This window comes from Protopterus annectens, chromosome 3.part0, assembly GCF_019279795.1.
Source record: "Protopterus annectens isolate FY-2018-M chromosome 3.part0, PAN1.0, whole genome shotgun sequence".
Taxonomy (NCBI): Eukaryota; Metazoa; Chordata; order Ceratodontiformes; family Protopteridae; genus Protopterus; species Protopterus annectens.
The window spans coordinates 1337472723-1337495118 of NC_056731.1; the positions used below are offsets into that span (position 1 = coordinate 1337472723).

Genomic DNA, 22396 nt, shown 5'->3' on the forward strand with positions numbered 1-22396 from the left:
GAGTAAGTAGACTGTGTTTTTTTGTTTTAAAGGGGAGGAGGGAGATATTTTTATTTTAGGAATGGGAGTGGTCGGGTCAAGGACGGAGGGACAAATTAGTAGATAGGGTTGTGGTGTAGTACTTGAGTTAAGGGTGGTGTTTGAGGGATGGAAATAGGGAGTAGATAATTGTAAGTGATAGGAGGTGAGGTGATAAAGTGTAAGGAGTAGAGAAGGTAAGAGTATAGTCTGAGTTGTAAGAGACATGTCACTTTATGGGATGTAAAACAGAGGATGAGAGGAAGGGGTGGGAGTAAGGTATAGTAGTTTTTGATAGTGGATAGTAGGTAAGTGTGGGGAGGAGCAAAGAAGGGAGGTAGTATGAGAACAGGAAGTAGAGGGGTGGGGGATTTGGGAGGAAGTAAGGGGGTGTGGTTGTGTGGAGGGGAGCAAAGTGAGCGAAGCTACACCTTCCAGATAGAACTTAGTTTTTGGCTATCAGCCAGTCCAGGAACACTTACTAGAGATGCTACACCGTAGGGTTACCACCTGTCCCACTTTGCGAGGGACAGTCCCTCTTTGGGCAGTTGTGTCCTGCTAAAAAAGTGTAAAAATGGGAATTGTCCTGAGATTTTAGGACAAAATTATTTCCTATATTTTATGCAATAGTTGCATAAAACAGTTATTCTGTATCTGAAACACTTAAATGTTATAAGAAACAGAATAAGCAACTAAAATGCTAGTCTATCGTCAGGCACACTGACGTCCTGCTCACCAGGCTGAACAAGGAGAGGGTCACGGTGAGCAGCCTGTCGGGCGCTAGGATCTGCCACATAACACAAGCACTCAGGTCATTCAAGGCAAGTACAAATATGACTGTCATTGTCCATGCTGGTGTGAATGACCTGAGACGTACCTCCCTGGACTACATGAAAAGAGACATAAAGGAGCTCTCTGAGCATGTAGCCCAGGCTGGTATGACCCTGACCTTGAGTAGCATCTTACCCTCACCAAGAATGATGCCACAATATGAAGACAAGATGATCAATTTCAACAATTGGCTTAAGTACTGGTGTCATTCAAAGGGGATCCAATGCCTGTCAGCTTGGGATGATATGCTCGACAAGCCACGATGCTTCGCTAGGGACGGCTTGCACCTGTCACCCCTGGGCTTTGGATATTGGCAAAGGCTCTTGCCACCCCCATAGTGCCTTTTTTAGGCAAAGCTCAAAAGACAAACCCACCTCCATAGGTATCACAAGGGATAAGAAACTAAGAGTAATGCTACTCAACGCCAGAAGTCTAAACCTCAAGATGCATGCACTTGAAACTCTCCTTAGCATGGAGAACATCGATATCTGTGCAGTAACAGAAACCTGGTTCAGGGCTCCCGAGAGCACCCCAGCACTACCAGGTTATACCTCATACCATGCTTTTCGCCCCAAAACTTGGACCGAACCACAAAAGGAGGGGAGTATCGATATTCATCAAAGATACCCACACCTCCAGGTTGGTGGCAAAGCACGAAGCATCAGAGACTATCCATGTGCAACTAACAGTGGGTAAAACTGCCTTCCAGTTTATAGCCCTCTACAGACCACCCTCCCAAACCCAGAAACCCCACTCGGCCTTTCTGAGAACACTGGAAAATATGAAGGTCTCTCCAAACACCGTTATATTGGGTGACTTCAACTACCCAAACATAGACTGGGAGCATTACTCTAGCTCCAACACCCTAGCCCACAGGTTCCTAGAATTTATAAACTCATGCTATGGAACAACTTGTTACCACTCCCACAAGAGGGGAAAACATACTGGACCTGATCATCACCAACATGGGGACTTTATGCTCCAGACCAGAAGTGTATACCTCACTGGTAAGATCAGACCATAAACTAATCTCACTGGATATTCACATCCCGACCCCACCCCCTGCCCAGAAAACCACAGGGAAAAACTTCTCTAAAGCAAATTTCACACTCCTCAAAACCGAGGTGGAATCCTTCAAAGCCCCCGGGCCTGTGGAAAATACAGCCCATACCGCAGAATCCTTTATAAACGCATTCTATGAACACCTTCAGGAATGCATGGATCATGCGATCCCAAATAAAACCAAGACCCAGTCCTCCAAAGGTAGACATCCTGTCTGGTGGACCCCAGCCATAAACAAACTATACAATAGAAGGAGGAAGCTACTAAATGATAGAGCAAAATCCCAAAAGGGATGGCATCACTGATCAGTATTAGCAAAAAACTACGGGCACTCATAAAATTGTCTAAGGCCAGCTTCGAGAGAAAAATTGCACAGGACACTAAGGATAATCACAAGGCTTTCTTTAGTTATGTTAGGAACCTGGGTGGTAATTCCCAGATATGCTCAGAAATAGTCCAAAATGACAAAAATACACTGAACCCAGAGACATTGCCAACATCCTAGCTGACAGGTTCAGCGCAAACTCCCCACCAAAAGGGCTAATATCTATCCCAGCAGAGTGCTGCCCCTGACATCTCAGATGCTCAGGTAAGAGCCGCCTCTCCAAAGCAAAAACACAGCATCAATGGGACCAGACGGTGTCCCGGCGCCCTACATGAACTCCAAGAAGAGCTAAATCCAAACATAAAACTACTGTTCAATCTCAGCCTTACTACAGGATATGTGCCCAAAGAGTGGCGTACAGCAACAGTGGTCCCTCTCCATAAAGGTGGTGCCTCAACGGATCCTGGAAACTACTGCCCCATAAGCCTGACTAGCTTGGTCTGCAAAGCTATGGAAAGGATCATCATGGACCTCATAAATAAAGATATTGGGGACCTACAGACACTGGATCCTACCCAGTTCGGCTTTGTTAAGGGCAGATCCTGCCTCTTAAACCTGGTTGATTTCTTTGAAACAGTCACCAAGGCCATTGACGAGGGGAAGGTGGTCCACACAGCCTACCTGGACCTTGCAAAAGCCTTCAATACAATACCCCACTCGGCATTATAGATAAGCTCACCACCTTAAATATAAACCCCTATGTCACTAGATGGATTGCAAACTGGCTCAAGGACAGAACCCACATGGTTAGAATTGCTGGAGCCATGTCAGACTCCAAACCAGTTACAAGTGGTGTCCCACAAGACTCAGTCCTGGGACCTCTCTTGTTCGGTATATATTTCTCGGAGGTACAGGCCAACACGGAAGGACTGTGGCTGACCAAGTTTGCAGATGACTGCAAAATGGGCCATAGTCGACTCTCCAGCCGACACAAGCATCCTCCAAAAGGGCCTCATAGAAAGAGACAACTGGTGCCAGAGCCACGGCCTCAAGCTAAATGGCAAAAAGTGTATAGTCATCCCTTTGGCAAAACAAAGTGCCCACAAATTACCACATAGGTGGTAATCCATTAAGTACAGAAGAAGTAATTAGGGACCTGGGGACCCAAGTTGATAGCAATCTCTCATTTGACAACCACATGGCCAAAGTGGTTAGAAAAACATTTTATATAGCCCACCTAATCATAAAGGGATTCACATCTAGATCAGGGAGGTCATCGTGCTCTTTACTCATCCCTCATCAGGCCCATAATTGAGTACAATGCCCCTTTGGGATGTACCTTACCAGACACCTGCAGCAACTGGAAAGACCCCAAAAGTACCTCACCAAGAGGATCAAAGGGCTCAAACAGATGCCATATGCTGCCTGGTTAAAGAAACTCTAGCTCTACTCAGTGGCATACTGCCTGTTCAGAGGCGGTCTGTGCCTGACATATAAAGCCATGTCCAACCCAGAATTAATGGACATGCTGCACTTCAGAAAATCCAAATCCCATCGAGCTACGCGCTCGAGAGACTTGAACCTCAGCACTGAAATAAATAGGACATGCTGGGGGGACAGATTCATAACCCAGAGGCTCCCTTCACTCTGGAATAAAATCCCAGTCCAGGTTAGACAGAGTCCCTCATTGACTCTCTTCAAGAGGAATCTTGATGAGTGGATGGGAGATCGTAGGTTTACCCCGGGTATCACTTCTGTGTCACTGTTAGACAGAGGCAAAGTGGGCATAGCAAAATAAATTTAAAATGGGTGGCGAAAGCCAAACACATTCTGGCTAGGCTTATAAATGCCCTAGGGCAGATAGCCTAGTATGAAACTATGAACCTAAGAATAACCTTTTATTTAGGCAAAAAAGGGAAGTTCTGTCCTTTGTACTGGCCGTGGGTATGTTTTGGCCTGCAAAATCTGATGTTTGTACCAAAAATGTCCCACTTTGGGCATTTAAAAAGGTGGCAACCCTAGCTACACCTGGAGAGCTTTCAGCTGCAATTAGAGCAAATATGGCATCCAGGGTTTTTAAAACTTTTGGTGTTTTGTACCTGAGCAATCACTTGGAGGGGGGGGGGACCATCAATTGGAATTTAAAGTAGCAGGGGAGAATCCAAGGCACTCTGCTAACCTAGCTAATTATCAAAGGACAGCCAAGGAAATGAGGTAAACATACAGGCACCCTTGTTCAAGGACTGGAAGGCTTCTCCCACGAAAAACTATTGTGTAGGAGTACACCACAGGTAGAAGTTGTATGCTGTTTACTAGTTTGCAATGGCAGATTGTATTCTCTTTTATATTTGTATTCCCCTTTGCTCATTGTTTGCTGCACACAATGTAGCTAAAGATAAAAGCAGCTGGAGACTTTGCACCTCTGTTTGGTGTTTAGTGAATAACAAGAACAAGTGTTGAGGAGGAGGGACTGAAGGCTACGACTAATTGAGAGGGGATAAATACCTTCACATGTAACAAATTATCAACAGTGAAACTGATGAAAGGGGTGGGGGTGGGCTAGGAGGAAGAAAGTTTGCAGCTGTTGCTCCTGGGGTATGCACTAGCTGACTGTAACCGATTTTAACAAGGCATAACAGTAGTCACAAAAGCTGGCACCTACACTAAACCAGCGGCAACATCAAGGTTCCTGGAGTTAACCCTGGGGCTGCAGTCTATTTTTCGATGATTGCTGGTTAGAGTTTTCTTTGCTTTTAGCTGGAGTGAGAGGATTCCTTACTCACACAAGTTGGGGGGGGGGGACCCAAAGCGATCAGGCTCTAAAAGTTGCAAAGAAGAGAAAAGGAAAGAATGCAACACTAAAAGCAATAAAATAAGGACATCAAAATAAGCACAACCATCATTAATATTGTACAGAAAACAGAGCAAGTGAACATAGCCTATTAGAAGTCTAATAAATACCTCCTCTGGTCTCCCTCAAAAAAAGGTTACTAGCCTAGTAGAACTAACCTGGTCAACAAAAGATAAAACCTAAATAAAAAAATATAACTTTTAAAAAGACCTCTGAAGAAGTACTCTTCAGACTCTCAAATAAAATGAAATGGGCAGAAAATATAAAATAATAATAATAAAAAACCGCTTTAATAAATTGTACAATATTTTCAGTACGTCTACTACAGACAAAAAAAATTAAAAATAGCAGGAAAAGACAGAATAAGTCAAATGTGTATAATGACTGGTTATTCAAAAGGTTTGTGCCTCACTGTACCTTGTTTGCAGATTTGACTGCCACCAATTATGTAGACCCTTTAGCCTTCCATAACTGCAGCGGTAGGCAATGTGCTGCTATGCTATTCATTGCACTGTAAAGTTAAACTATGACAAGGGAGTGCCTCTTTAAACATTGCTTTGCTACATACATGCTGGGCTATTAGCTAAGTTTCCAAATGTTGAGAATCCATCACAGAGAAAAAGGCAGCTGTATTTGATCTGTATGATTGTTTCTATGAAGAGTAACTGCATTATCTTGGAGACTTAAAACGATCACAGCTGGCAGTTCAAAAGTTAAGTTGTATGGTTAGCAGGTTCTCCGTTTAGACTGATATTTGGAGAGAAAAATAAAATTAAACTATAGAAAAAAGACTATTTTCTTCACTACTAGTTTAGGGGAAGTGCTGCCCAAAAAGATCCTGACCTTGCTTGCAGACTGCTCATATGCTTATAAAACTGTTGTCTGCAAGAATCAGCAGGAACTTAGTGCCTTTTGTTTGCAGTGGCACAAACATCCAACATAGCCTGTGAATAATACCTTGTTCTGTAGCTGAAACAGTGAGAGAGAGTAGAGTGAGACAGGGCAAAAAATGCCTGTCACTAGCTGAAGCAGAGTAGCATGCTAAATGTTTTCAAATGTCATGCCTTTGGCCTGCTGCACAGTAAAGTATGGAGTGTCAAAACATGAAAAAAAAGAACATTAACAAATAAATTACAAAGAAAAAGGCATTTGTTTGATTCCTACCTTGGCACCGTAGAAAACTGCTTAGCCCTCCTGTGTTTTGAGGCTGGTCCTGTGTATTTTTTAGTTATCGTACCAGAAAGGGAAGTAAACTGAGAGAAATAGAGGAACGTCTGTCCCAATATCATAAATGCAGAACTCTGAGGGGAGGGTGGGATAGTAGAGCTGAATAACAATATAGTTATTCCTATTTTTCCACCATGTGAAGACACCTTTATGTTCTCGTAAAATATTTTTGTTGAAGGTCACCTTGTTGCAACAAGTGGTTGACTAATCCTTTCCATGTACGGTCACCCCCCCCAACCCCACCCGGAATAAGTATCAATGCCTCCACTGTATTTTGCTTTTGTTTGCCATAGTTTGTACAGTCTGTCTCTTTTCACAGGTAAGTTTTCTCAAACTCTCATTGCTTTTCGTTTTGTCTGTCTGTGTGAGATTGTTTGAAGTCCAGTGACCTGTTTTCACTACAAATTAAGAAGCATATTGCCTCAACAGTGTAGAATCAGTCATTTGTTTTGTTTTTTTTTTTTACTCACCAACCCCTGCCCATTATGTTGTGATGCCAGTGCTGTAGTTTGTTGAAGACCAAAACCCTCACGCCCAACAATTTTTATCTGTGCTGTTCACTAGGTCATTTCCTGTAGTACTTTTATATTCCGGGCATTGTCAGTTGGGTTATCATCTGAGCTGACACCCACAGGCCTGGAGTAGTTCTCGTACAACTCCTTTATGTCTCTGCTACACAGTCTCTAAAGACACTTAAATTGTTATGCATCCTGCTGGCTTTCTGTGATGACCTTGTCTTCAGTCTGCCTATTCTGCTTTATTTTATTTTCAGTCATGTAAACTGCCTTTGCGGTTTTCACCATTTCTGCCACTGCTAGAATATCTGCCTATTTTCTAAGTTATTTCCTCATTCTCACTGACGTCATGTTGTACGGTACTTTGTCAACTCATACATTCTGTTGGTGGCTCCTGTAGATTTTGTCTGATTTCAGCCCCTTGGGTTTATCATCTTCAGCCATGTTTTATTATAGCAATAACCCACGCCTGGGTGTAGGTAATGTGGGATTTGCCCACGGTTGGTGTCCCGAGGGACCAAACAAAGACAACCGTGGGTAAATCCCACATTACCCACACCCAGAAGTGGGTTATTGCTATTATACTATGACATTATTTAAGAAAAGAAATAATTACTTTTCTTAAATAATGGCATTGTATAATGCCTCTTTGCTGCCCTTCCGCAGCTGTCTTTTATCCGCGGCAGTTCTGATGTACTGCGCATGCCTACGCAGTACATTAGAGCTGTGGCCAAAAGCAACGGAGAAAGCAAGATCTCTGTTGCTTTTTACTGTTTCGCTATGTTAAATGGGTTTAACATAGCGAGACAGCTTTAAAAAAAGCAACGAAGATCTCCGTTACTTTTTTTAAACCTGTGTCGCTATGTTAAACTCTCTTAACATAGCGAGACTGTGTTTTAAAAGAGACTTATACTAATGGAAAAAGTCCGGGCGACCGGACCTTTTTCCATTAGTATAAGTCGATTTACAACATGCACGCTGGCCAATCAGCGTGCACGTTTTGGAATATTAATGGAGGGTCATGGTATAATTTGCCTTTTATACTTTTGTCCTTTTATAGTACCATGACATAAGGGTACTATTTTATTTCTTCTTTTATATTATTTATCTTTGCTTTTGAGGCAGATATGTTTCCCTGTGTCACCTTGTTGTCATACTGTTATGAGTAAAATGGTAGTAGACAACTGCCTCATTGTGTGAGATTTCATCAGGGTCAAGATGTGCTTTTCAATATTGGTTTCTTGTCCTTGTACAGCAAAATTCATTTCTCTATTTTTGCAATATTTCATGCAAGTTGTACAGCATGTTGCTAGCTTGTGGTCGTTTTCATTTGCTCACCAATGCAAGAGTGTAAAATTGGTACTTCATCTAGACTCTGAATTTACAGGCCACTTCGGTTTCAGTGCTCAAATGCACCTTGAGTAATTGATACACACTTTGTGACTACTATGCAGAGCACAGGTAAGTAACGGTCTTACAAAAATCGTGTGTGCCAGATGCATCGTGATGGAGATAACTTGTACCAGAGTTGTATACCGATTTGCTTATAAAAAAAGAACTATCTAAACATCTTATAAGTTGCAGACATTTTTACAGACAAGATTTTAAGTTCTGTTTTTATTTCCAGTGTCTACTCGAGCTGATTCAGCTGAGAACTTAGTTTCTGAAGAGCGCTTTTAAAATGTGACAGTCTTAGATCTTTGTGCCAGTAGTAACATATGAGTACTGTAGAAAAATGAGACTTCCTTGCTGTGTATTGGGGGTGGTTCATACTGTTTTTTAAAAATTAAAAAAAAAAATGAAAATGAGCAGCAGTCTTGTTTCAGTTGCCCGTTGTTTGATTTATTCATTTGATAGCTAGTGTATATGGATTGGTTAAAGTAATCCCTTTTGGCTACAACAACCTAGACAAATGTTATGTGAACCTTTGAGAAAATGTGGTTTTCACAAAAACTAAGCAAAACCACCCACCAGGGTGATACACTGGAGGTGCGGACTGTAAACAGTATGCTACTGAGGCAAAGTCAGACGGAAACTATGGGTAAATGCACTAATGTAGGTGAACAAGCAAATGCAAATAAAAACTGCAAGCTATACAACTATGAGAACAGTGAAAATGTTTATTAGTAAGGCAAGTTTAAAAATAATTGTATAGGTAAAGCTGCAGTAAAACACTACAATAGATTAAAAATGAGCACAGTGAATAGTACTTGTACTGTGTATATTTTGGAGGTTTTAAATTAACAGCAGGGTGGGTGAAATGCATTGTAGAAGCAGTGACAAATAGGGTTAGTAGGACCAGAATTACTGCATTTTATTAGAAGAACGGTCATCTGTCTGTATAAGTTAAATGATTTGCGTAGATTGGTAAACATGGATATAACCTGACCTCAAGGATAAAATCAAGGTGCCAATGTGTAGTGCTAGAAAACCATCATAGGATTTGTGTGTGTAATAGAGCAGAACCACCATTGTGTGACAAAGAAATAGTACAAAAAAGGATTTGAGCTGGTATGCCTCACATGGGACAACAAAATAATGCTTGTAGACGGCATAAGAAGATGTCAGGAAAAACGGAGCTTAGTGAAAGGCACCCACTTCTCATGTAGGACCTCAGTTGCTCTTTTTAGCAAACATTATGACAATCCACTTGGATGGACCCAGGTGGGGAATGGACAGGGATCTAACTAGCCATTTGGGTGGCAAAAGGGGTAGCAACATCAGATGGATTTGTGTTACAAAACTGAATGCCATGATGATGAATCTGTCATCTTTGTATATATAAAAAAAAAAAAAAAGGGCAACTGAAGGCCACTAACTGCAGTAAACTTCCCACATCAAACTGAACTGAAAGCAGAAACTATTTTTTGCAGGTGTGTTGCTTTCCCTCCTCCGCCCCTCTGCACTTTTAAACTTAATTAAATTGCAGCTAACCAACAGTGACATGGGTATACATCTGTTTTAATGTAAAAAAAAAAATAAACCATTGTAAATTTTTCCATACACTATACAGGTTTCGTTTTTAACAACTGACATTCACTCCATTACATAACTTGTTCAGTTTCTTCTTTCCCTTAACGACCGTGTATAAAGGTGATAAATGACCGTCTGCTTTTGCATAAAAAAGTGCTTGTATGCATCCTTATGCATGCAAACCTTTTATGTGAAAACTAAGGTTGGTTGTAAGATGGTGTGAAACAAATATATTTTAAAAATTGCTTCTGAACACACAAGACTAGAGACGTATTTATGACATTAATATCAATGGGCCAACAGGGGTGCTTATGTTACTTTGGTTGTTAAGTTTAATTTTGCTTGAGTAGAACCGGTAAGTAATTGTGAATCAGTTATGTAACTGACACAGTTTGGCATAAGTTATCCAATCTAGTGAGACAGATTCACCAAATATGCACTCCGGTCAAGAAATGACCAGACTAACCTCCATAAATAGAAGGATGATCAGACTTGCACCTGCAGGTTGAAGGGTTAATGATGAGCCTTCAACCTATGTGTGTGCCAACTCTAATGAATGATGCACAGTTTATCTTCATATTCCTATGGATGATGAATGTTGTGACAGAGGCTGATAACCACTTGATTTTTCCAAACCAGATGTCTGTTTCAGAGGTGATATGAAGTCTGAGAGTTGTCAATTAAGTTTTCCCTCAAAGTTCTTTCTGTAGGACTTAACCAAGTCCTGGTGGGGCATAGAGAACTGCACCCATGTGAGTCCCTGTAAAATTGGAGAAATGCTTCTGGAACTGCTGATTTAACAGTTTTTTTCCCCTACATTATTTTGGCACTGCTTGAAAGTTCTCAGTGAATATGTTTGGCCAGGTTAATCTAAGTGAAAGTTGGAATATATTATATGGCCTTTGTAGCACTGAACACTTTGGTTTCAGGTTTCACTTGTTTCCTATTGGTTCTTTTGTTTTCTTGTTTACTGTTTATTGCATGGAGCATGTAGTGGTAGTTCCTTAGGAGATAGTGCATGCAAGCAGTTTCTTGTCTTGCATACTGCTAGTGAAAGTATCCCTTAATCTAAATCATGTGAGTTAGCCACTAACTTCTGCTATGTGTAAATAGCTTGCTCTTACTTGCACAGGCTTCCTCTCATATATGTTTATCTATGCAGTCTGACTACCAGCTGTGCTTAGATGCATAGACAAGTGTGTAAAGCATCACTAATACCTCCAAATACTCCCACAGCAGCTCTTTATTTATCTTGCTGATGCTCTATACATGGTGGCCTTGGTCATTATGGTGAGACATTGTACTACACCTCTCTCCTTTTTGCCAGATTTTTAGTTTTCTGTTTAAGGCAGTGTAAGAATTGACACATGCTCATTGAAAACAAACCCCTGCTGATCCCAAGGGACTCTATCTGTAAATATTTATCTTAACTGGCGGTGTCCCTTTCTCAGCCAGTTGTGCGTAGTGAACATAACGCAGTCTTTCCTCCACCCACACCTATGAAACATCCCTAGGCTGCGAACACAAAACTGTCAATTTGCTGATGTTATTAAAGCAATCTCTCCCCAAGCCTCTTAGAACTCTTAGGTCTAGCCATTAACCAAAGCCTTCAAACTTGCGTCCTGCATGCAACCCTGCTCACCATATCATAACCAGCATACAACACACACTAACACAACTACAAAAAGGGTCATATTTCTGGCAAACAGAAACCTTTAAGGCACAAGTACATCTGACAATGTCTGGTCACAGGTGACTCTGTGGTCAGATGTACACAAACTCACCACTTAATAAGCTGAGCAAAGACAGGGTGATGGTAGCTGCCTCTCTGGTGCTAGGATTTGCAATGTTACAAGGGATGTAAAATCCATTCACCTTAGTTGCACAGATGACTACTTCATTGTTCATGTTGGAGAGCATGACTTGAGGCCCACACCTTTTGGATCCTTTGAAGAGTAATATGATGGAACTCTCTGAATGTGGGTCAAAACTTGGTGTGAAATTCGATTTGAGCCATAGCCAGGAATGACACCAAGACTGCAGTCAAAAGATAACCGATTTTAACCATTGGCTTAGGTATTGGTTGACATTCAGAGGGGTCCAGTATATATCAGCCTGGGAGGAGATGATCGACAACCCTAATTATACTTGAAAGGGATGGCCTGTTATTCTCTCCCATGGCTTCCATATGTTTGCCAGGACTTTGAGAGAACAGAAAGTGTTTTTAAGGCTTCCCCCAAGTTACTTAGATAGCCAAACAAAATCAAGGTTGTATAAAGGTAGTGATTCTTTGTTAGTCTAAACAGGAAGCTGCACTCCTTACAGTCATTCCTCACTCTTGAAAATATTTATATCTTGAATAGCTACTGAAATATGGTTTCAGAGTAGTGATAGCACCCCCACAGTGCAGATTTTCAATGCCTACTACATTTTCTGGCCCAATGTCAAAAAATACAGTGCTACTGAATGAGATATGTATGTCCTCCTTAAAAGTCAGTTCACCTCCAGATTATCAAGGCAAGACTATGACCTTGAGCAACTCCATTTCCTTCTTAGCAAATAAAACTCCATTGCAAGTTGTAACAAACTATTGTACTTCTTTCATGTCGCCTGTAGCCCATAGAGCATATCTAAATAAACTAAACTGAATCCCTTCCTATTGAGCCCAACAGTATTTGTTTGGCACATTTCAACTATCCTTCCATTAACTGGGAAACTTATACCACTACTGTGTATGCACACTGATTCCTGGACTGCATTAATGTCATCTCCTTGGTACAACTGATTTTTAGTACCAAATGGTTACAAAAATGTTGGATCTGTTTATCATCAAATAGGTCCCCTATGCTCAACACCTATGGTATGATATCAGTGGTCAAATCTGACTACCATGTGGTGACCTGTACTGTTGGATTAAAACCTGACTTCCCAAAAAAAGGTCTTTAGAGAGTACTCTAAAGCAAGCCTACTTTAGCTAAATGTTGACCTGATGAAATTGCAGCTCCTTCCATACCCCCCCAACTGTACCAAATTACTTGTTTACCGAGTTTTGGGTTCCAAATAATGGGGTGCCACAATTCCCAAGTGGCACCCCTTCTTTTCCAATTTTTTTCCAGCTTTTTAAAACATTTTTTTTGTTAACGTCATCACGTGCATGATGACATCAGCTCCATCAGCCTGTCGGAATTGAGCTCAAGGGCTCATGTGCATGCATTTCCGGCTGACTGAATGGCATCTGCAAGCGGGAACCGGCTGGCTGGCTGCTTCATTGTTTGGGACTGCTAACAACTGCTGCTGCAAGCACAAGTGTGCTTAAGGTATTTATTTTAGAAGTACTGCAGAACTTAAGGTATTGAACAGAGTGCAGAGCTTAAGCTTAATGGAGTGCAGAGCTTTTAAGGTATGTTGCAGAGCCTATTTATTTTATCTTATTGAACGGAAGCTAATGTATTTTGCAGAACCTTCTATCTACCTGCACAGAAGGGGTTTTCAGGATTTTTGTGGCAAATCACTGAAGGACTGAATTCACTAAATAATGACAGGCATTTGAATTTCAGACTTCATATTCTTCAGAAAATAAATGGCAACACAAATCCTTTTTACCTTTTTTTCTAGCAATTTTCTAAGTTTATAAGATCAGTATTTGAAATTTGGCTCTATTTTGGGCCTGTATTCCCCCATTATTGGATTTGTCCAGTTTTTTTGTGCTAAGACCTTGAGAGCTATGGTGAGAAGTGAGAACTGAATTCATTAAATGATGGCCATTGAAGTTTCAGTCTTCCTATCTTTCAGAAAACTGATGATTTGGCATAGTGGTATGTTGCTCTGACCATAGTGCTCAGGGTCCTAGGTTTAAGACTTGGCAGTGAAATGCATGGTGGTAATGCAACATTTTATTCTAGCAACTTTCCAAAATTATATAAGCAATGTTTAAAATGTGTCCCTGTTTTTTGGCCTTTTGCCCCCCCCCCCCCCCCCGGTCAAAAAACAAACTGAAATTGAAAATAAGTGCAAGAATCTGTGCAAGGTGCCAATGGCTTACACTACTGTCATTCTATTTTCATATATATATATATATATATATATATATATATATATATATATATATATATATTTTTTTTTTTTTTTCATTGCCTACTGGAAAAATGTTCAAACAATAAATTTAAAATGCACTCCAAGTCTAACAAGTGTGCTGTATTATACAAGGAATATAATTTAATAAAGTCAGGAAGGTGTATCACAGAACACGTGTATGTTTCTTGGTTTGTGTGCAAGGGGCCTATGATTTGAAAACAGCCCAAAGGTAATTTTTATCCACCACTGGCCAGATGTATTTTCTTTGGATGTGGTGTGGGTTTCAATGCTGTTTCAATGAATGTGAGTTTCAGGGGCAGAGAAGTTTTAATTGCAAGTCTATTTTCATTGTGAGGCAGTATTGCTTTGTTTAGCAGATAGCTATTAGTGTTTGTGCATTGTGCTATAAAATGTAAAAATATAATCCAAATAATCATTGTAGAAGTAAAGCAGTATCCACATATTAATGTTGATGGTAAATGGGGCGAAATAACCAGGTAATGGGACATTGGAATGGCTGCAGGGGACTCTGCTGCCATATTTTGGTTGTCTGTTCTTCAGTTTGCGTTTGAAACTTGGTATCCCACAATTCAGTTGGAGTGGGCAGGGTTACATATTTATGTATGCAAATTTTTGTTAATCAGCGTACAGATTTGTACCCATTTTTCATTGGCCTTGTCCAGATTTTTGCTGCTTCCAGGTTGAGAGGTACGGCTTCTTCCTTAACCTGATGACCATTTCATGCTGACTACCATAGTTGCACCTATCTCAAACATCTATTGAGGTATTGGTCTCCGTTGGAGTCTCATACTGAGTAATGTAACCCTAATGTAAACAAACTATATAATAACAGGAAGAAGGCCCCTGAGCCCGTATAAGTAAACTTGATACCCCGTCATATAGAGGAGAACTCAAAAAATATCTAAAAGGACCTCAGAAGCAAAATCAAATCCTCCAAAAGTATGAACTCAAAATTGCCACATATGTATGGGGAGCCATAGCGCATCATCAGTTGTACCTCCTAACTTTTCATTAGTTGCCTGCCCCTTATGTTAATTTGACCATATATCTCATTTCCTGTCTGCTTTTACTGGCATGTGTGAGTAAGCACAAAGTTATCATTTTGTGATATCACACCCCTTCAACTATTTTTAAATTTATTGGCTATCCTACTGTATTCTATAGTACCAGAATACAAAAGTGACCATCCCTTTCAATCTATCTTGCTGTTTTAAAAATAGTGACTCTCCACCAAAACTTAAGTTACCTACTTTCACATCTAATTCCTGTAGTGCACACTGCAGTGTTTAGGATAAACCATTTTTTTCATCTTACCTTTAAGCATCTATTGCAAGACCACCAGTTATTGGAGAGCCCACATTCTGCCTCTCAGTAGTCATCTTGGGATTAGTGCTTCTCTTTTCTCCTGGTAAGAGAAGGTGTGCAGTTACATTATTTCCTGGAGACTGCTTTTCACCAGAAAGCTTAATAACTACTTTATAGGTGACCGCTTGGAATCTGTGCTTATATTCTGATCCTGGTAAGAGTAGGTGCACAGTGCATTGATTCCTGACTTTCTGGTTGGAGTCCCTGTGACTAGCACTTGTTCTAAAATTTGCTGGAAAGCACTAGGAAGCCTTAAACTGATACAAGCACTCAACTCTCCTTGTTAATAAGGAGAAATTAATTGTAGAAACTAAAAAGCCTATAATTGCAAAGTACCTTGCCAAGGTAAGGGAGAAAAAGCACCTAACCAGGCATGTCCAAGGGTCAGCTTCCAGTGATTTCTCCTGTCCACCTGATGAATCTGGGCATACTGGGGCAATGTGTACATGAGGCAATTGCTGCAGACAAACCCTGTCCTCCTACCACCCAACACTACAACGTGCGAGAGATGCACTTGCATAGCCAGACTGGAAGCAAAGCTCTCTCCAGCCAAGATTGTGCTAGACAATCAAGAGGAGAAGGTTAACACCCGCAGTACACCTCAAGCAACACATAGCCCTTCAAAACCCTCACCACCAACACCCACACATAGCAACACTAAACCCACATATGCGGATGCCCTTAACATTAATGTGCCCAAGCAACAAGGACCTCCGAAGCTGAAACACAAACACCAATCACAACCAAAGTATCACATAGTTCACAACACCAGTGTGCCACCCAACAACAGCCCCTAAGGCAGGACAACGTAACAACACTTTAGTCATAGGTGACTCTATAGTCAGACACACTAATGTCCCACTCACCAGGCTGAACAAGGAGAAAATTACAGTCAGCTGCCTGTCGGGTGCCAGGATCCGCCCCATAACGCATGCACTCAAGTCACTCCACAAGTACAAATACAGCTCTGTCATTGTCCATGTTGGAGTGAGTGACTTGAGACGTACCTCCCTGGACTACATGAAAAGAGACATGGAAGAGCTCTCAGATTGTGACCCAGGCAGGTATGACCCTAGTCCTGAGTAGCATCCTGCCTTTGCCCAGAATGATACCACATTATAAGGGCAAAATGATTGACTTCAACAATTGGCTAAGCTTCTGATGTCGTTCAGTGGGGATCCAGTATCTTTCTGCCTGGGACGACATGATCGACAAACCATGATGCTTTGCCAGAGATGGTCTGCACCTGTCACCCCTGGGATTCAGCTTACTGGCTAAGGCTTTCGCCACCCCCTATAGTGCCTTTTTTTCTGCAAGGCTCAAAGGACAAAACCACCACTGTAACGGGTACAAGTATGCAAAATCTGAAGTTAATGCTACAAGTCTAAACTCTCTCGAGGCACTCCTAAAAATGGAGAACATCGATATCTGTGCAGTAACTGATACCTGGTTCAAGACTCTAGAGAGCACCCCTGCAGTACCTTGCTTCAACTCTTACTACAATTTCCAGTCACCAAACCAGGACCAAAACACTAAAGGTGGAGGAGAGTCCATATTCACCAAGGATATTCACACCTCCAGGCTAGTTGCCCAACACAATGCATCCGAAATTCTCCAGGTGCAACTAACACTAGGTTCATAGGTAGATACTAGGCTATCTGCCCTAGGGCATTTATAAGCCTAGCCAGAGTGTATTTGGCTTCCGCCTTCCTATTAGATTAGCCTACTGTGCCTCTGTAAAGTAGGTCACAGAAGGTACCCTTTTAAGATTAGTTTACTGTGCCTCTGTCTAGCAGGGACACAGGAGAGATCCCAGGGGTGAATTTGCGATTTCCCATCCACGCGTCCAAATTTCACTTGAAGAGGGTCAGCGAGGGGCTATGTCTAACATGAATTGGGATTCTATTTCAGAGTGAGGGGAGCCTTTGGGAAATGAATCTGTCCCTCCAGCATGTCCTATTTATTTTTGTGCTGAGGTTTAGGTCCCTGGAGCGTGTAGCTCTAAGGGACTTGGATTTTTTGAGGTGGAGCATGTCCATTAATTCTGGGTTTGACATGGCTTTGTACATCAGGCATAGATCGCCTCTGAGTAGGCGGTAAGCAACTGAGTAGAGCTGGAGTTTCTTTAGTCGAGCTGCATAGGACATCTGTTTGTAGCCCATGATCGTCTTGGTGAGGTACTTTTGGGGTCTCTCCAGTTGCTGCAGGTGTCGGGTAAGGTACATCCCAAAAGGGGCATTGTATTCAATTATGGGCCTGATGAGTGACAAGTAGAGGGGCACAATGACCTCTCTTGATCTAGATGCGAACCCTTTCGTGATAAGGTGGGCTGTATAGATGGTCTTTCTAACCACTTTGGCAACGTGATTATCAAAGGAGAGGTTACTATCTACGTTGGTCCCCAAATCTCTAATTACTTCTTCCATACTTAATGGATTACCACCTATGTGGTAATTTGTGGGCACCTTGTTTTTTCCAAAGGGGATGACTATGCACTTATTAGAATTTAGCTTGAGGCCGTGGCTCTGGCACCAAGCATCTGTCTTTGTGAGACCCTTTTGGAGGATGCTTGTGTCAGCTGGAGATTCGATTATGGCCCCCAGTTTGCAGTCATCTGCGAACTTTGTCAGCCATAATCCCCCCATGTTAGCCTGAACCTCAGAGAAGTATATACTGAACAAGAGAGGTCCCAGAACTGAGCCCTGTGGGACGCCACTTGTAACTGGTTTGGATTCGGACATGGCACCTGCGATTCTGACCATGTGGGTTCCATCTCTGAGCCAGTTTGCAACCCATCTTGTGATATAGGGGTTGATATTTAAGCTGGTAAGCTTATTTATGATGCCCGAGTGGGGTATTGTATCGAAGGCTTTTGCGAGGTCCAGGTAGGCTGTGTGGACTACCTTGCCCTCATCTATGGCTTTGATAACTGTTTCAAAGAAATCAACTAGGTTTAAGAGGCAAGATCTGCCCTTAACAAAGCCAAATTGGGTAGGGTCCAGTGTCTGGAGGCTCCCAATGTCTTTGTTTATGAGTTCCATGATAATACGCTCCATAGCTTTACAGACCAGACTAGTCAGGCTTATGGGGTGATAGTTTCTGGGGTCCGTTGTGGCAGCACCTTTGTGGAGTGGGACCACTATAGCTGTACGCCATTCTTTGGGTACATATCCTGTAGTAAGGCTAAGTTTGAATAGTGACTTAATGTGAGGGTTCAGTTCTTCTTGGAGCTCGTGTAAGACACAGCCTGGGACACTGTCCGGTCCCATAGATGCTGTGTTTTTTGCTTTGGAGAGGGCAGCTTTCACCTGTGCATCTGTGATGTCAGGGAGGTTACATTCATTTGGGATAAGCGTTTGCTCCTTTGGGGGGGAAGGCGGGGAGAAGTTTGCGCTGAATCTGTCTGCCAGGATGTTGGCTATGTCTGTAGGTTCGGTATATTTTGTACCATTATGCAACAATTCAGAGCATATCTGGGAGTTTCCGCCCATGTTTCTGACATAACTAAAGAAGGCCTTGTGATTATCTTTAGTGTCTAGGGCAATTTTTCTTTCGAAACTGGCCTTTGATGATTTTATGAGGGATTGAAGTTTCTTGCTAATACTGATCAGAGATGCCTTCCCTTTTTGGGATTTTGCTCTGTCATGTAGTAGCTTCCTCCTTCTGTTGTATAGCTTATTTATGGCTGGGGTCCACCAGACTGGTCTCCTGTTTTTGGAGGAGTGAGTCTTGGTTTTATTTGGGATAGCATGATCCATGCATTCCTGCAGGTGCTCATAGAATGCATTTGTAAAGGATTCTGCGGATTGGGCTGTATTATCCTCTGGCCCAGGGGCTTTGAAGGATTCCACCTCAGTCTTGAGAAGTGCAAAGTTGGCTTTGGTGAAATTCTTTACAGTGATTTCCTTGGCTGGGTGTGGGGATGGGATATGGATGTCCAGGGAAATTTGTTTATGGTCTGATCTTACCAATGCGGGGTTTACCTCTGGTTGGTGATGACCAGGTCCAATATGTTGTTCCCTCTTGTGGGAGTGGTGACCAGTTGTTCCATTGCGTTAGAGTTTATACATTCAAGGAACCGTTGGGGGAGGGTGTTTGGGCTTGAGTAGTTTTCCCAGTCAATGTTTGTGTAGTTTAAGTCACCCAATAACATAGTGTTTGGAGAGACCTTCATATTCTCCAGTGTTCTCAGGAATGCCAAGTGGGGTTCCTGTAATAGGGAGGGTGTTCTGTAGCAGACTACAAACTGAAAGGCAGTTTTGTCCGCTGTTAGTTGTACATGAATGGTTTCCGATGCTTCGTGCAGTGCCACTAACCTGGAGGTGTAGGTATCTTTGATGAATATAGATACTCCCCCTCCTTTTGTGCTTCGGTCCGAGTTTTGGGGCCGAAACGCATGGTATGAGTTATAACCTGGTAGTGCTGGGGTGCTCTCAGGAGTCTTGAACCAGGTTTCTGTTACTGCACAGACATCGATTTTCTCCATACTGAGGAGAGTCTCTAGTGCGTGCATCTTGAGGTTTAGACTTCTGGCATTGAGTAGCATTACCTTTAGTTTTTTTTATCTTTGGTGGGTTGTCTATGGAGGTGGATTTATCCTTTGAGCCTTGCCTAAAAAAGGCACTATGGGGGTGGCAAGAGCCTTGGCCAGTATACAAAAGCCTAAGGGTGACAGGTGCAAGCCGTCCCTAGCGAAGCAACGTGGCTTGTCAAGCATGTCATCCCAGGCTGACAGACACTGGATCCCCTTTGAGTGACACCAATACTTTAGCCAATTGTTGAAACTGATCATTTTGTCTTTATACTGTGGCATTATTCTTGGTGAGGGCAAGATGCTACTCAAGGTCAGGGACATACCAGCCTGGGCTACATGGTCAGAGAGCTCCTCTGTCTCTTTTCATGTAGTCCAGGGAGGTACATCTCAAGTCATTCACACCAGCATGGACAATGACAGAGTCATACTTGTACTTGCTTTGGAGTGACCTGAGTGCTTGTATTATGTGGCTGATCCTGGCACCCGACAGGCAGCTTACGGTGATCCTCTCCTTGTTCAGTCTGGTGAGTGGGACGTCAGTGTGCCGGACAACAGAGTCCCCTATAACAAGTGTATTTGGTGTGTTGTTTGGCCTTATGGGCTGTGACTGAGGGGCACACTGATTTTGTGAGATATGTGATTTGTGAGTATTGTTGAGGGGTGGCTGTTGCTTGGATATATGCTTAGGAGGTCTTTGCTGTTTAGGCAGATTTTTATTTAGAGCCTCCGAGTATGTTTTTGTGTGTTTGTGTTGGGTATGCAGATGCAATAGGTCTGTGTGAGACTGGATTTGTGGTGTGGCTGGTTACCTTTTCCTCCTGACAGACTGTGCCAGTCTTGGGTTGAGAGAGCTCTGCCTCCAGTTTGGCTGTGTAACTGCATCTCTCACATGTATTAGAGTTTGTTGGAAGGAGGAGAGGGTTGTCTGTGTACATAAGGCAATTGTAACATTGCCTCAAAATTCCCAGATTCACCAGCTGGACTGGAGAGTAATCTTGAAACTGACCCTTGGACATACCGTATTAGTATAGGGAACTGTTTTTTTTTTACTGATCAGATTAGGGAAGGGAACTGATTTTTCACTTGATCAGGAAGGACCAATAGGGAGTCTAATACTTATGAGAAGTCGAGGAGGGTGTAGTGCTTTAGTTAGTGTTTCCTTATAAGAGCTGAGCAAGTGCAGGGTTTTAGAAAGAGAATGGAGTGATTACTTTGAGAGTTTGAACAGTTCTAAAGGAAAAAGTGAAGAGCAGACTTTGTGGAGCCTGGAATAGTTTAAACCTGTTTAGGCGGCGCTGCTCAGTGCGCAAAACCGTGCAAAGAGAGAGTTGTAGGGTTTTAAGAGAGAGAGATCAAGGAGTTTAGAATTTACCCAAAATGGCCAATAAAACTACAGCTTCTAGGTAGTAACCACTCCTCCAGGGACAGGCAGGCTGTTCAGTGTTAACCACTCCCACTGGTGAACACAGAGACTTCCCTTTAGCCCAAGCAAGCACTGGCCTTCTAGAAACTTCCAAACAGTTCAGAACAGCAAATCTGTAACTGAACTTTCTTAACTTTCAGAAAGTGGGAAAAAAAGCAAGATTTTTTTTTTTCTTTTTGTTGTAGTTTAAAGGTAGCAGAGATACACAAGCAGCAAAATAATCACAACAATGCAATAAATGACCCCACACTTGAGTGCAAGGCCAAAATCGGGTAAATGCAGTTTTTAGAGAAAAAAAATATTTTAAATTAAGTGCAACACAGATAAGACTGTAATCCAAATTGTAGCTTGCTACAGATCCCCCACCATGCGCCAAGATTCTCACTGCACCTTTCTAAACATATTGGAAAATATTAAAATACAACCAAACACCCTAATACCAGGTGATTTAAACTATCCTGCCATTAACTGGGAAAGCTACTCAAGTACCAACACCTTTGCCCAATGGTTCTTGGAATTCATAAATTCCAACACCTTGGATCAACTAATACATAATCCCACCAGGGGCTCCATTATCCTGGACCTGTCATTACCAACATGGGAAATCGATGCTCCACACCAGTGGTCACCCCCCCTCATTGGTTATGTCTGACCATATCACCTTTGACATCCACATCCCAACTCATCCCCCAGTAAGGAAACATCTGCAGAAAACTTCTCCAAGGCCAACTTCATGCTACTCAAGTCAGAAGTGACTAACTTCATGGCACCTATGCAGACGGGAACTGAAAGTTCGACTGCCGAATCCTACACTAAAGCACTGTACGAGTCATCCACCCATGCATGAATCGTGCCATCCCAAATAGAACCATTGGATGCTCTCCTCCAAAAAAAGGAAGCCAATCTGGTGGTCTCCGTCATAAACAAACTGTACAACAGGAGGAGGAAATTGTTGCAGAAAAGAGGAAAATCCCAGCAAAATAACTCCCTTACCAGCCTCAGTAAGAAGTTGAGATCCTCATAAAATGCTCCAAAGCTAGTTACGAAAATAAAATTGCCAAAGATTCCAAAGACAACCACAAGGCATTCAATAGCTATGTCAAGAATCTAAATGGCAATGCTCATATCTGCTCTGAGCAAGAACAGAATGGCATTAAATATACTGATCCCAAGGACA

At 42.1% G+C, this 22396-nt stretch overlaps 1 protein-coding gene across 1 annotated transcript in view; it reads left to right on the forward strand.

Annotated features, from left to right (window-relative positions):
• LOC122796737 (desmoglein-2-like) overlaps positions 1-22396 on the forward strand; it is a 1662953-nt gene that overhangs the window by 177958 nt on the left and 1462599 nt on the right. The window lies entirely within an intron of this gene.